Source organism: Benincasa hispida, chromosome 3 (genome assembly GCF_027475165.1).
Source record: "Benincasa hispida cultivar pf3 chromosome 3, pf3_genome.v1.1, whole genome shotgun sequence".
NCBI lineage: Eukaryota > Viridiplantae > Streptophyta > Magnoliopsida > Cucurbitales > Cucurbitaceae > Benincasa > Benincasa hispida.
In genome coordinates, this window is record NC_143480.1 from 27,796,351 (window position 1) to 27,811,465 (window position 15,115).

A 15,115-nucleotide genomic window follows, 5' to 3' on the forward strand; every position below is an offset into this window, starting at 1 on the left:
TATGGATTACAATTGGATGATGAGGCCAACAATTGTTTTTGGTTTAGGAATGGTTTCAATAGATTGATTAAAAAGGTTGTTTATATTTGCTACTCTATTGCAGTTTTTAAGTTTCTGATTAGGCCTTTTCTGCTTCACACATTTTTATTGTTGAAAGAAAAATAAACGATCTTATATGTACTTGTATCTAGACATCTTCCATCTAGAATTAATGGCATTAATTCCTTAGTGTCCTTTTAATTACATGTGTTTTTTCTTCTTTAAAATGCTTGAATGTGCCTTGCAATGTTTTACTTATGATATATATGTTAATTCACAAGTTTATGTTTCTATGTATAGTTTTGCTCTTTACTCTGAATTTCAGACTTCAAGCTTCTGCTAATGGAGATGGTCATTTCTAGATCTTAAAAAAGTTTGGGTACGTTATGAGTAAATGTATTAGTGTTATTTATATTTCAACTTTGTTTTTTAGTCTCTGTATTTATTTCTTTAACTTGTTTGACTATTAAGAGGATGGAAAGTAAAATCTTAACTTTGTGACACTTTTGTAATCTTTTGATTATAGAATAAGTATATTTAGTTAAAAATGGCTTCAAGGATTCTACCATGTTGAGGATGAAAAAAATTTTAAGAGAGTTATCTTTGTGACTATTTTGTGATTTGTTTGGATAGATATTATACACTTGAAATTGGTTGGTATTTAATTTACAAATTTTGTTTAACGATATTAGTAGGTTTTTTGTGAAGGTGTTCATATAACACATGCGGAAGCAATTTTAGAATCGGAGGCACTTAACTACATCAATTTTAGAAAATGAAAGCATGCTGTCCAAATACCGTAAACAAAAAGCAGAATTTGTACCAACCTTTTTGGAGACCAATTCAGCAACTCCCTTTGATTCCTTTGCTCACGAACGGTGTGTGGACCACCTCTAGTGTCTTCCTTACTATTCTCTGGGTCAAGAACGACTTGTGGGAGTCTAGAGATAGGGAATGGGAAGGGAATGCTTGAAGGTTCAAGCTTTAGAGAGATATATGAAGGTAGGTGAGTTTGAGACCAAATTCCAGCAGCATAACAGTATGGAAAATGGTTGTCTTTAGCTCTCAATCTGATTCTACCTCTACTTATATAGTGAATCCATGCATCAAGAAGCCTCAAGCTGCAAGACACATAGTGGAGATGCAAGCAATAGTGGATTCTAGGTGTTCATGTAACATTACATGCAAGAGTGCCTGGATGAGTTGTTTTTCCACTTTGAATCACCATGCATAAGTGGGATTCTAACAAAATCTACTATCTTGATCCAAAATTTGATTTTAGCTTGCATTTTAATTTTAATTTCAATTCTAAATTGAAATTAATTTTTGGTAATTAATTTGAAACTTTTCCAATTAATTTCATATGATTAATCCAATTAATCATTCTAACCTTGTGCAATCCATTATATATGAATCCTTATTCATGTATATAGTATTTAAAACACTTTTAAATACTTTATCTTTCATTTAATAATTTAATTTATAATTAAATTATTGTGTTAAACAAAATTGACGATAATACCCTTTCCCGATTTTGAACGATTCAAAGTTTCCTATCTAATTGTTCTAGGCTTTATTTCGATATGAGCTAGTAGGGGACCTAATGGAACTACAGATCATGGGTTCCAACGATTCGAGATTAATCGACTAATCTCATTAACCAAGCTAACCAACATTCGTTAACTACCGAGACACTCCACTATAGCCCAGTAGTTGCACTCCTCTCATCGTAAGTATATTTTCATCCACTTGATATAACCATATTTAGTAAGTCAATCTTTCACAGGTTGTTTGTAGCTATAGCTGAGTCAAATGTTCGTTTTACCCCTATGGTACTTGTTCCTTAAGTTCCACTAATCCTCTAATGAACAATCGGTTTGTGGTCCAACCATCAAACCTAAGTCCCTCTCGGGCCAAGGAGAGGGTGGGGCCCCTTGTTCAAGTCTTGGAGTTAGTACTTAAGGAAACAACCTCTCTACTATCCCTGAAATGGGTAGGAGCGAATTCCGTTTTATGAGACTATGTCCCCAACTATCTATCCGATCTTATCCCCAAAATTGTAGACTTGTTGAGTCGGCGATGTCTGGCCACTCTCAGATCAAAGGATAATCTCGTATAAATAGGAGTTCATAGTTAGCTCAGGATTAAGATCGAGTTACCTAGGTCATCTTGTGAAATAGTCAGTTTATTCAGTAAACAGCGTTATAAAGAGAAAGTGACTAATTTCGCGGTCCTGTCTTATGCAAACTCATTGAATAGGACGCTCCTACTCACATGTCTCTACACGAACGATTTAGGATCTCATCGTTTGTAACTTAATACAAAGTGGGCCACGTTCATAGTGTCCTCAGGATAAGGTACCCAACCCTATCCTTATACTATGGACAGTTTTGGCTATATACTTGAACTTGATCCTATATATGTCTCTACATATAGTTTGAGTATTCATGTTATAGCCAAGGATCTTAGTTTATTGGATTTAGGTTAGATATTCGCAACTTACATATTCAATAACATCTTTTACTGAATAACCTTAATAACGTCTTTATTGAAAATAGAATATGTTTAATCATTTAAAAACTACGAGTTTATAGGACATTAAACCCAACACTTTGTTTCTTCCCTCTCTATTTTCTTCTACCATCCTAAGACACACATCCAAGATGCCATTGGAGATATAAAGTTTTAATTTGTATGTATATCTATTTATTATTTTTTTCTTTATTTAAATAATTTTACTTATCATTCTATTACTTAATGACTTTTTATAGGTTGCTGAAGAACTACCAATACATGCAATGTCTAGACAACAAACACAACTAACTTGGAGTTAGTTGAATTTTTTATATAAACATTTTGTAATTTGTAAAGTTTATGGTTTGTTCATCTCCCAATGTGTAATACTAATTAGTATTTTTTTTTCACAATATCAATCTTGTATGAATGCTTATTTAGATGTACAAATTTTTATTATGTGAATTATAATTTTTTTTTTTTCATTTTTAATATGTGTAGCAAGGTATAAAACACAATAATAGCAACATGAACATAATCGAGAAGCTATAAAAAGTTCCTAAAAATGCTATAAAAATTACTAAAAGCTACGGAAAGAAATTTTTTTGAACATTTGAAGGTTTATGATAGCTTTCATTAAACAAGTAGATATAGTTGCAAATAAATGCTATAATAGACGAACAATAACCTCAAATTTTGGCTACAAATCATTTTTATAGCTTTTTCAAAATGCTATCTTACATGTTGCAAAGATCAAATGTGGTTTACAAAATGCTATAAAAAGTCAAGTATTTTATAGCGTGTTATTAAATGCTATAAAAAGATTATATTTTTTTTTATAGAATTTTAAAAACGCCATAAAAAATCTCATACTTTTAATAGCGCAGGCTATCAGAACTTTGCAAAAAATGTTATAAAAGGCCAATTATAGCGTTTTTTTCGAAGTTATCATAGGTATCTTTTTCTGTAATGTTACCTGATAGTTGGAAGACAATGAAAGCTACATAAACTGCATTGTCTAATTCAATTGGTAAAGCAAGATAGACTCTAAAAATGATGGGTCATGTAGCAATAAGAAATAAGAAAAAGTGGAAGAATAGGAATAATGAGATAGAGTGTTTTTACTGTCGTAAGAATCCCCACATAAAAAATCAGTATAGGAAATTAGAAGATGATCATAAAAGAAAAAAAAAAAAAAAGAAGAGGTAAATCTCATTGAAACTAAAAAAGAAATGATAAATTTGATAGAAAATGATGAAGAAATAGTTAGTGACGTTTTATTCCTGTGTTGAGAGTAATACGAAAAATAGTAGTCACTCATCTGAATGAATAATTAATAGTGCAACTTTCATAAACATAATTTAAGATAAGAGTCTAGTCACATCTTTCACATCAGGACATCATGGTCTAGTGAGAATGAGGAATTAAAGAGTTTCCAACATAGCTGGGATTGGGAACATTCATCTGAAGATAGAATTTGAAGAAAAGTTAGTAATACGAGATGTCAGATTTGTACCTAGGATGAAAATAAATCTCATCTCTATTAGCAAGTTGGACGATGAGGTTAAAGTTATGAGTTTGGTAGTCACCAATGTAAACTCATGTTAGGATCCTAGATAGTGGCAGTTGACTATAGAGATTCCACACTGTACATATTTCGGTTTAGTATTGTCAAAGGATCAAGAAGACGGTGAATGCTAGTTAAAGTTGTAGATGGCAGGAGTAGAGGTACAATTAAGCTAGCAGCAAAGATAGCCAATTTTGATTAGTTAGATCAAGATCCATCAATTTAAAAACAATTGGGAAGTCTGAGAAAGGAAGTTGATGGTTATCACGAACCCCTAATTGTTAGACAGTCCAATGAATTGATGAAGTTACCGAGGAAAATAAGGGCATCAAAGTGGAAGGCTAAGGTAGTTGCTAAGGTCAAAGATACGATCTTCATCTTGGTAGCAAGTTTGATGGAAGGAGTCAAACTATTTGCAGAATGTCTTCTTCAAGAATAGGTATTTGGGATTGAAAAAGATGTTAGTTGGTATCACTTAGCTGAAATGGAGTACATGGTTGTTCTTTATGTCTAGGAGACAAATCCACATAGGTTGCTCATACCTCGGGGCTGAAGGAATCGAATACTTCAGTGGAAGCGCGTGAACGTTGATAACTTGTAGAAATATAAGTTATTTATACTGTTTTATTTAGATATTGCGGTTAAAAGAGAGGAAAGTTATGTCAATTGTATGGAAATGGGCTAAGAAATGCAAGAATTATAAATTGTCGTCAATACACCCACTAACACCATTGCAATGGTAGAAAAGAATATTTCAAGTCTGTTTTGCAGGAAATCCAGTCACCGTATGCATTTATGGCTCAAGAGAAAAAGATTAACGCATCTATGTCGCATTGCGCCTATCCTTTAGGAATGAATAAACGATCAACGCAATGACGGCGCATGCGACAATCGATCCAGAGCTGAACTTCAACCGCATGCGGTAATAAAAACAACATTGCATGTGAGCACACGATCGAAAGATGCAAATGAGCAATGCAATCGCGGAGGATTTTGACACGTGTACAACTAACCGTTGTGCATTTTCAACGGATTGATTGCATAATAGAAAGAATATTTATTCCACAATTTTTGGAATTTGCATAACAATAAAGTGGGGACCACAAGTCAGAGAGTCAAAGCCTTCAGCCTATAAATACCCTTAAATAATTTACTGGAAAATATACTTGATACGGGGGATAATAGATACGAGGCTATTGAGAGAGAGACTGATCGAAGAAAATCCGGGAAGAAAAGAGACAAGGCCAAGAGGTGAGTCTCAGGGCAGAATCATTCCAAATCCCTGCCGTGAAGCTCTGTACCTAGATCAACTCTATCGGTTGAGCAAGCCTGAGAGGGAAGCTCATCTTTCCATTCACTCCATCTACGCCGGCAAGCAATCTCTCCATCCAGATCGGTGTCAAGACATAGCATTCTTCTGTATCTGTTCCTAACTCTTATTCATCAACTGTATTTCATCTTCTTAGTCTAAATCATTCACAACCATGTATCAGACACTTGATTTTATAATTAATTGTCATGATCATTTTCATTTCCATATTTCTGTCTATTTTCATTCCTCCATTAATCGCCTTCTCCACGATGTATTCTTAATCCCTTGGTGATTAATATGAATTAAACAAGTAACTTGATTTGTGCTAAAGAAATAAAGATGTTTAGCTAAAGCATGCTAGACGGCATCTTCACCTGTGATGTAACGACCTGACCCCCTAGGACTTAAGTAAGGCCGTTACTAAAATAAATGTATGCAAAGAATTTAAAACGACGCTCAATTATTTGAAATAAATGCTAATTAAAACAAGAGAAGTTCAAAAGACATTTATTAAATGCAATTGTTAAAAATAATAATAGGGTACCCATAAATCATAAAGGTTAATAAATACATATGAAAAACAATTCTTAATAATAAGTTTCAAACATCAAAACTAAACATTAAGAGAAACATGAAAAGAACTCTAAATCTTATGATGCAGAAGCGTAAAAACTAGTCCCAGTAGCTCGATCATGAATTCCGCTGCACCATCGTCGGTGCATCTCTACCCTTACCTGAAACATCAACATAAAAAAAAATGAGTATGAAATACTCAGTAAGTAGCCCCACCACTAGGGTCAGACTAGGCATCTATGTCCTCTAGATACCCGCATATAGCACATAAATACATGTAACAGATGAGAGACTGAGTCTTATCCTATTGTAGTTAAGTATGCCCACAAAACTGGTGAATCCCGGAGGAAACACAAAACTGGTAAATCCTGGAGGAAACACAAAACTGGTGAATCCCGAAGGAAACACAAAACTGGTGAATCCTGAAGGAAACACAAAACTGGTGAATCCCGAAGGAAACACAAAACTGGTGAATCCTGAAGGAAACACAAATTGGTGAATCCCGAAGGAAACACAAACTGGTGAATCCCGAAGGAAACACAAACTGGTGAGCATCTAACTAATCAATGAGGATATTCACACAGTCTTAACGTGCTATGATTCAACATTGTACGGTTCTAAAACATACATAAAAATCCTTGATACCATGGCTACATCACATACACATAATTCTTAATAACATATTATATATCATCCATGTATAACTTATATCATAAATTCACAACATGCAAGTATGCCTCAACACCAGCAGATCAGACATCGACATATGAAAACACATACTATCACATACTAACGATCAAGCACTTAGGTGTGTATGTAAACAAATCAGAATTTGTGCCAGAATATACTTTTATTTAGGTCATACTGTCAATCAACATGCTAACATTTACCACAACATACACTTATCATGCTAGCATACAACTAAAGCCTGGCCCGTGGGCAGTTCCAGTGGTAAGATTACTTACCTCGAAATTAAATCCAAAGAAGCCCAAGCAAGCTTATCCTTTTCAAGACAAACAACACCTAAGATAAATCCAATATTTAAATCAATATTTTGGGAATTAACCAAATTATTCAAAGACCTCCATTTTTACTTCACCTAAACTATAGCTCGGTCTAAACTTAATTCCAAAACCCACTTCTGTTGGTTACCTGAACATACACAAAGTTCAAAATTAATAACTTAATTCTCCATAATTAATCTTAATTCAAAATAACCACCCAACAACTTACTCCAAACTTACCAAACTTCAAAAGATAATTGGCCTTTACTTTGATGAGCAACACCCTAAACGTCTTAAGTCTTGAATCTAAAATCCAAACCAAGGAGATGTTAACAATTTTAACCCAAAACCAAAACATATAAAATTTAATCTAACCATCCCCAAACTGATTGGTGTTTAAGAGTAACCACAAGAATCGCAAACCTTATACAAAACACTTGTCGAACAACCTTGAATCTGGTGGATGGTCGCTTCAACAATTTTCAACTCCAATCTAAAGTCAAATAATGCAACCAAGGTTAACTTTCATTCCAAACTTAATGGGCATCCAAAAATCCTTTAAGAAACCCAACCCAACAAGAAATGATCTTACCCAAATCCAAGATTCCCTTGAGATCACGCAATGGCGGCGAGTGAACTTAAGCGATGGTTGAGGATTTGACGGCAACCAAAACTTCGATGGCTGAATGTGGACGGCTAGCTAGGGTGTTGAATGGCCTCACAGAGGCTAAGACGAGAGCGAGGCGCGTCGCTGGATGATGTTAAGCGACGACCGGACAACTCCACTCGACGAGCGACCTGGCGTAAGGGCTGGGCAAACAAATCGAGCGGCAGACATGCGGATCCGGAGGGAGGGGCTTTGAATGCGGTCGGGCCTCGTCGAACGGTAGGCATCAGCTGGGCAAAACCTCGGCGGCAAGCGGCTAGGGTTGGACCAACAATGTCTGGACGAAAGGTTGAGGAGATCGGCTGCTGGTCGAGGTTGATGGTGGGAGTGACGCGGTGCGGTAAGGCGTCGATGGTGTCTGGAGGAAAAAGAAATTGGGGGGGAGGGGGGGGGGCGCCGGATGCGTGAGGAAGAAATGGGGGTTTGATTTTTTTTTTTTTTTATTTTATAAATAATAATAATAATAATAACTAAAAAAGGAAATAAGTATAATTATACTTTATTCTTTTTCCTTATTCCACTTTATACTATTAAATTTCTTTTCTTTTCGAAAGAAAATTAATTCCTGCCATTAATTTCCAAATTGAATAATTTCATGCCAACAATTAAATTTCGCAACTATACTTGACTTCCAAAATTCCACAAATGCCCTCAACAATAAAGGAAATACTGAAATTACATAAAAATATAAAAAAAAATATTTGGGGGGTGTTACATTCTTCCCTCCTCAAAGAACTTTCATCCTCGAAAGTTCAATCCTGAAAAACTTCCGGGTACTAGGCCTTCATCTCGTCCTCCCGCTCCCAGGTAGCCTCTCCAAACTAGTGATTCTGCCACAGGACCTTCACGAATGTAATTTCCCAGCAACACAATATCTTTACGTCTCTGGCGAGGATCTCTATAGGCTTCTCCTCATAGCTCAAGTTGTCATTCAACGGTAAGGGCTCGTAGTCAACTACATGGGATGGGTAAGTCACATACGTTCTTAGCATCGAAACATAGAAGACATTATGAACTGAAGACAGTGCTGGGGGTAGTGTCAAATGGTAAGCTACGGGGCCAACTCGCTCCAAGACCTCGAAAGGTGCAATAAATCTCAGACTCAATTTCCCCTTCCCGCCAAACCTCAGAATACCTTTCATGGGTGCCACTTTTAAGAACACTTTTACATCAATCTCAATTCCAGGTCCTTATGTCTTACATCGGCATAACTCTTCTATCTGCTCTGAGTTGTTTCATACGAGCCCTGATCTTATGTATTGCCTCATTCGTGGCCTGAACTAATTCAGGTCCTAACAATTTCCTCTCACCAACCTCACCCTGGCATACTAGAGACTTGCAACTCTTTCCATATAGGGCCTCAAATGGCAATGTGCCAGTGGCAGGCTAATAGCTATTATTATATGCAAATTCCATTAAATGCAGGTGAGAGTCCCAACTCCCTGAAAACTCTAGTGCACAAGCGCACAACATATTCTCCAATGTCTGGTTCAAACGTTCTTTCTGACCATCAGTCTGTGGGTGAAAAGTTGTATTAAAATCTAATCGAGTATCCAATGCTAACTGGAGACTCTTCAAAAAACTAGATGTAAAACGAGAGTCACTATTTGACATAGTTGAATCTAGTATAAAAAAAAAGGTGTGACAACCCCTTCCATACATAACTATGAAACTTAAGATGCTGAAAACCAACAATATTTTAACACGTTCAAGCTAAGAACTATGAAAGCTGTCATAAGCTTAAGAAATTCCTATCCACGAGAAACATATATCTGAGCTTACCATTTTGTCACAGAGAAACTTCATAGGTGTAGTGGAGAAACTAGTCATATGATATAATATGTCATCTGAAGATACGTACTAGAACAAAACTGGTTAACTAAATCTAGTCAACTGCTTCTACTCTAGAAGTGTTGACTGTGATGTCTTTCTTAGGGTCTACATGTCCAAGAATAACTCTATCTAATTAAGCCTCACATTCATGAGAAACCCCTTATAAGGCTCTATATTGTCATGGGCTATACAACTTGCTTGAGCCAATCCCCATATTATTCTTTAGCTTTAAAACAATCACATATCATTACTTAGACCCTGTTGTGGATGAGTCTAAAATTTCCTCTGAAAAATGAGGTTTTAATGTCCCTAGATGCTAAAGCGCCAGTCAATTGATAACACATTTTCATAACCTCGTAATAATCATGATTGATCCCTGAAGTCAGTTTTTACGATAAAACCTTCTTGATTCATAAGTCATGGCTTGATTTACTCGTACTCCCTAGAGCTATTTAACTCATTGCCCATGCAAGAGAAAACATATTATCCCGTACCGCTCCCAACCCACCTATAGCAACTTCTTGTTATCAACTCAACTATGTTACAAGTCTATCCCTTATGTCAATAGTGATATTGGAAGATCCAACTTACTTACTTTTGTGCATCTACCACTTTTGTCTACCTCGAGTTGGATTAAGTTCCTTTTTCAATCAAATTGATGGTCTTGCTAGTTCATGTTTCCAACACTTGCACACAAAGTCAAAATCCCTTAAATCTCACTAATGCCCTCAATGTTTTACGTCTTAACTAATGAAGCCTCAACATACCATATCAATAGTTCTCGAACATCTACTATTACTAGTAACTCCATTTTAACTTATCCCTTCTCAACCTTCTGTTTCGGTAACAGATTCTTGTGTTACAACAAAGTTCCCTACCAATCACCTACATAAGCTAGCTTTCCATCTAGCACATATTGTCCTAAAGTTCCACATGATAATGAGGTATTCTTCTTTTACACCAAAACCAATACCTTGTAACTCCTCTTATCAAGCCTTCAAACCATACTTAACTAGGAGTTTCGAACACATTAAATTTCTTTCTATCACCAAAAGAGTAAACTTTCTTGGATACTTTTCTCTCATTCACACTCATCTCTAATAAAACCACTAAATTCAAGACACCTCCTTTTTTTTTTTTTTTCCACTTTCCATGTGGAACATAATCTCTTTACTAAATTATATTTTACTTAACTCCTCCATAAATCTTATTTCTCTCACTAAGAATTTCCATCTTGTAGAATTCCTCTTTGCCAATTTGCATACGTTTAAACTCCAAAAGACTTTTGTTTCTTCAAATTTGTCTAACTTGGGGGTATTACATGTGAGAGCAGAAGTGAAGATGTCATTTTGATCTATTGAGAGAAGGTTAGAAGAATGCGTTAACTAAAGCAAGAAGTACTTCCAGAGATGGAAGCAACCTTGCGTTCACTACGTTTGTCCCTGTTTCACCATAGAGATGTGGGAAACGTGGCCGATCACCGAGAGGTGTACGCCAAGAGAAAATGGAACCATACTTATATCTTCGACGCAATTAAGGAACTTGCGATGTTTATATTAATTATCCTTTCTCTTTCTGCTTCGCACATAAGCCTTGCTACCGCATAACACGACCTTTGTACAATCTTCACAGCCAGTCTCAACTTCGGTATCTTGTATCATGTAACCTGTATCTTGTATCATCATAGCTTAGATTTATTTTATCGCACTTTACTTCTATTGAAATTTACTTTATTATCGCATTTTTATCGCTTATCTTTACTTTACTGCACAATTTACTTTATCGCATGTACAAACCACATTTTTATTAAATTGAAAAACCCCCGGTCGCATATATCACGAATGTAACACAATTAACCTAAAAAAATCACTGTGTTTGACCTCGGATCACACCTAGAAACTTGCAGTGGAATTATACTTGGTTCCAACGCAAGGAAACTTGTGACAACGCATAGTATACTACAAGATTCTCATAAATAACGCATATCTAGAAGTAGTATCGCATAAATAAAGTGTGTCTGAATAAACATAACACAACATCCACATTCCATTTCCATTCCAAGTCATTGAGTTTTGGGTAACATGAGCTTGTATGATCCATCATTCATCACCATCCATATGCCTATTTAGAATTACCGCATCTTAAGCGTTGTATGACATAAGAAGATAACTTTTATGCTTATAAGTTTATGGCATCATCGCAATTTATGTCAAGAAATTTATGGCGTCGTTGCCGGGGAACTGGTAACGGGGACATGGACTTGTATCATGCATTATATATCGTAGTGCGTGTGCTTAAAATAGAAGCATCAATTTCTATGTCAAAAGGCACATGTATCTATGAAATTCATTTTAGAAAAATACAAACAATACAGAAATAAACTAAATAAGAAAAACATTCTAAACAAAATTCTTTACAGGGGAAACAAAAACATTACCTTTGAAGACTTTCTTCAACGTGATCCTTTTCCGTGACACGAACTCCCACAAACTTCATGAACAATCACAAACAAGACCAAGACACCACCACTAGGTCTTCCTCATTATTCTCCAACAAGGAATGAATTGTGAGATCCTTTGTTGTTTTGGAAGGAGATGGGGAAAATGAAAGAGTTAAATAACATGCAGCGGAAGTATTAAGGATCCATAAGCATTCAAATTCACTAATTTTGACAAAAACTAAAGCACGCTCTTCTAAAAAGTGGGTTTTTAGATCATACTTTGATGAACCCTCCAAGAAAACATGTGTACAATAGCTGTATTCACTTGATATCACCGTGAACCACCTCAAAGCCTTCCTTACTATGCTCTTGGAGCTTTAGGTAGAGTTGTGGGACTCAAGAACAGCTTGAAGATGTGAAGAACCAAGAAGAGCTCATAGAAGAAGATAAGAAGAATCGTTTCTTCTAACAGATGTTTTTTCTCTCAAAATTCTGCATTCCTCTTTCTCAAATGACTCTAATCTTCTTTATATATAATAAATGAACATGCAAAGAAATGGAGTACATGGCTTGCAACTCATGCTTGGAGAATCAATGTAGAAAGATAATGGCCTTTGTGTGAGCATGAAAATGAAGGTAATGGAAAAATTGAACCTCCATTTTGTGCAACCATGCAAAATCAATTTTCCATTTTCTTTTAAAACAAAAAATGATTTTAAAACCATTTTAATACAAAAATTATTTTCTTTAATTAATTTCATAAATTTTTAAAATATTATTTAATTTAATATCAAATATTAAATTAATTTTTGCACAATAATCATCTTCATATATTTAAACTATATTTAAATATATATTCTCTTGTTCCGTTTAATTTGAACGTTTCAAATTAATTTCTCAAACTACCCTAAAGCTTATCCATTTACGAGCTAGTAGTGGGACCTCGCGGACCTACAGATCCTGTGCTCCAACAATTCGAGATTAATTGGCTACACTCATTAGTCCGATTTAACCCCATTCCCTAACTAATAGGACACTCCACTATAGTCCATAACAGAACTCCCCTCACTGTTGATATATTATGTCCACTTAATAACCATAATCAGTAAATCGATCCTTCACAGATTGTTTGTAATCATAGCTAGGTCAAAAATACCGTTTTACCTCTGTGACTACATCTTGTTCCTTAAGTTCCTACTGATCCTCAATGAACAATTATGTTTCATAATCTCTATGAATCAAATCCTTTCTCTATCATGAGAAGGCAGGGCCCCGTTTGTTCAAGACCTGAAGCAGTACTTAAGAGAACAACCTATCTGCTAACCCTAAATAGGGCAGGAGTGAATTCCATCTTGCAAGGCTATGTTCCCAGCTATTTATCCGATCTTATCCCCAAAATGGTAAGTTTATTGAGCAGTGTTGTTGGACTACTCTCACTGTTTATAGATCAAAGAATAATTCTAAACAAACAGGAGTTCATAGCTAGATTAGGATTAAGATCGAGTTAACTTAGGTTATATAATAAATGAAATAGTCAATTTTAACAGTAAACGATCGTTATAAAGAAAAATGACTATTTTCGTGGTCCAGTCTATATGCAAACTCATTGCATAGGATGCCCCATTCTCATGTCTCAACATGAACGATTTGTGGATCACATCGTTTGTAGCACCTTACAACTTCTTGTAACAACTACAGAGTGGGCCGCATCCAATAGTGTTACTAGGATGAGATACCCAATTTCATCCATATACTTATTAGACCATTTAGGCTATACACTGTCAACTTGATCCTGTTTATGTCACTACATAAAGTTACAACATTCAGACTATAGTCAAGGATCCGTTTATTAGATTTTCATAATAAGATGCAAAATCAACAAGTCATTATTATTGATAAAATAGAATGTTTAATACGAACTGCGAGTTCTAAGACATTTCTAACAGAAAATACATAAATTGTAGTATATGAGAGTTTGAGAGAGGTTTTTTTTTTTTCCTTCACTGTAACCTTTATAGGAAAATCCTCTTTCCAAAATCATACGTAAGGAGAGTTAAAATCCCTTCAATTTAATAACTACTTTCCTACAAATGCATGAAAGTTATTTAATATTATTTAATCTTAATATAACTAAATTCAAATTCAAATTCAAAATCTAATTCTAATTAAATAATGATAATTAATGAATCTCAATGGTTAATTATACAATTAAATAATAATAATAATTAATTAAACAATCTTATTAATTAATTATAAATTTAATTAAATATCACATATTTAATTAAATATACATTTAAATCGTACTAATGCCTAATTCTCTTATAACCTATAATTCTAATATGAATTTCATTCACATCAATTTTAACCTATAGTGTTTATATGAATCTCATTCGAATATATTACTCTCCTATATCATATACTTTTGATTATAAATCATATTTATATTAAACTATATACTGTAATGTATCAATAGACTTTATACTTTGTATTATTCACATAAACATAATTAATACCTATATATCCCTTAAATAATTTAAACAATTCAAATTATTCTAAAATTATTGATTCTTTGTTTTATCCTTAGTGAGCTAGCCAAGGGTTGTAATGAACCTACAGATTAGAAGCCTCAATGATACAAGATTAATTAATTAAACTCTTTAATTAAATTAATCAACATTCATTAACTGCACGTCATTCTATTAAAGACCCATTGTTGTACTCTTCGCACAGTAGATATATTTATGTGTCCGTGGATATAACCAATCAATAGTAAGTCGACCTTTCACGAATCACTCATCGTTATAGCTGGGTCAAATTATCGTTATAGCTGGGTCAAATTATCGTTTTACCCCTATAATTACATCTAACTTCTTAAGTACCACTAATCTCTCTAATGAACAACTAGTTTATAGTCCGACTATAAACTAAATCTCTCTCAAGCCAGTGAAGGGTGAAGTCTCATTGTTCAAGACCCGAAATCAGTCCTCAAGGGAGAAATTCATCTACTTACCTTAAAATCAGAAAGTAGTGAATTCCATTTTCTGTAGCTATGTTCCCAGCTCCCTACTCGAACAAATTCCAAAATGGTAGGCTTATTCAAACCACTCTCACCCATACAAATCAAAGAAGTGCCCTCATAAATAGGAGTTCATAACTCACCCAAGAT

The 15,115-nt window shown here is 34.7% G+C and overlaps 1 long non-coding RNA gene across 1 annotated transcript; it reads left to right on the plus strand.

The window, feature by feature from the left end:
* Window positions 1–901: 901 nt before the first annotated feature.
* On the plus strand, window positions 902–1,310 carry LOC150037171 (uncharacterized). Its single transcript, XR_016528162.1, has 2 exons — window positions 902–1,041; window positions 1,134–1,310. It is a non-coding gene; the product is annotated as an uncharacterized LOC150037171 (long non-coding RNA).
* Window positions 1,311–15,115: the final 13,805 nt, after the last annotated feature.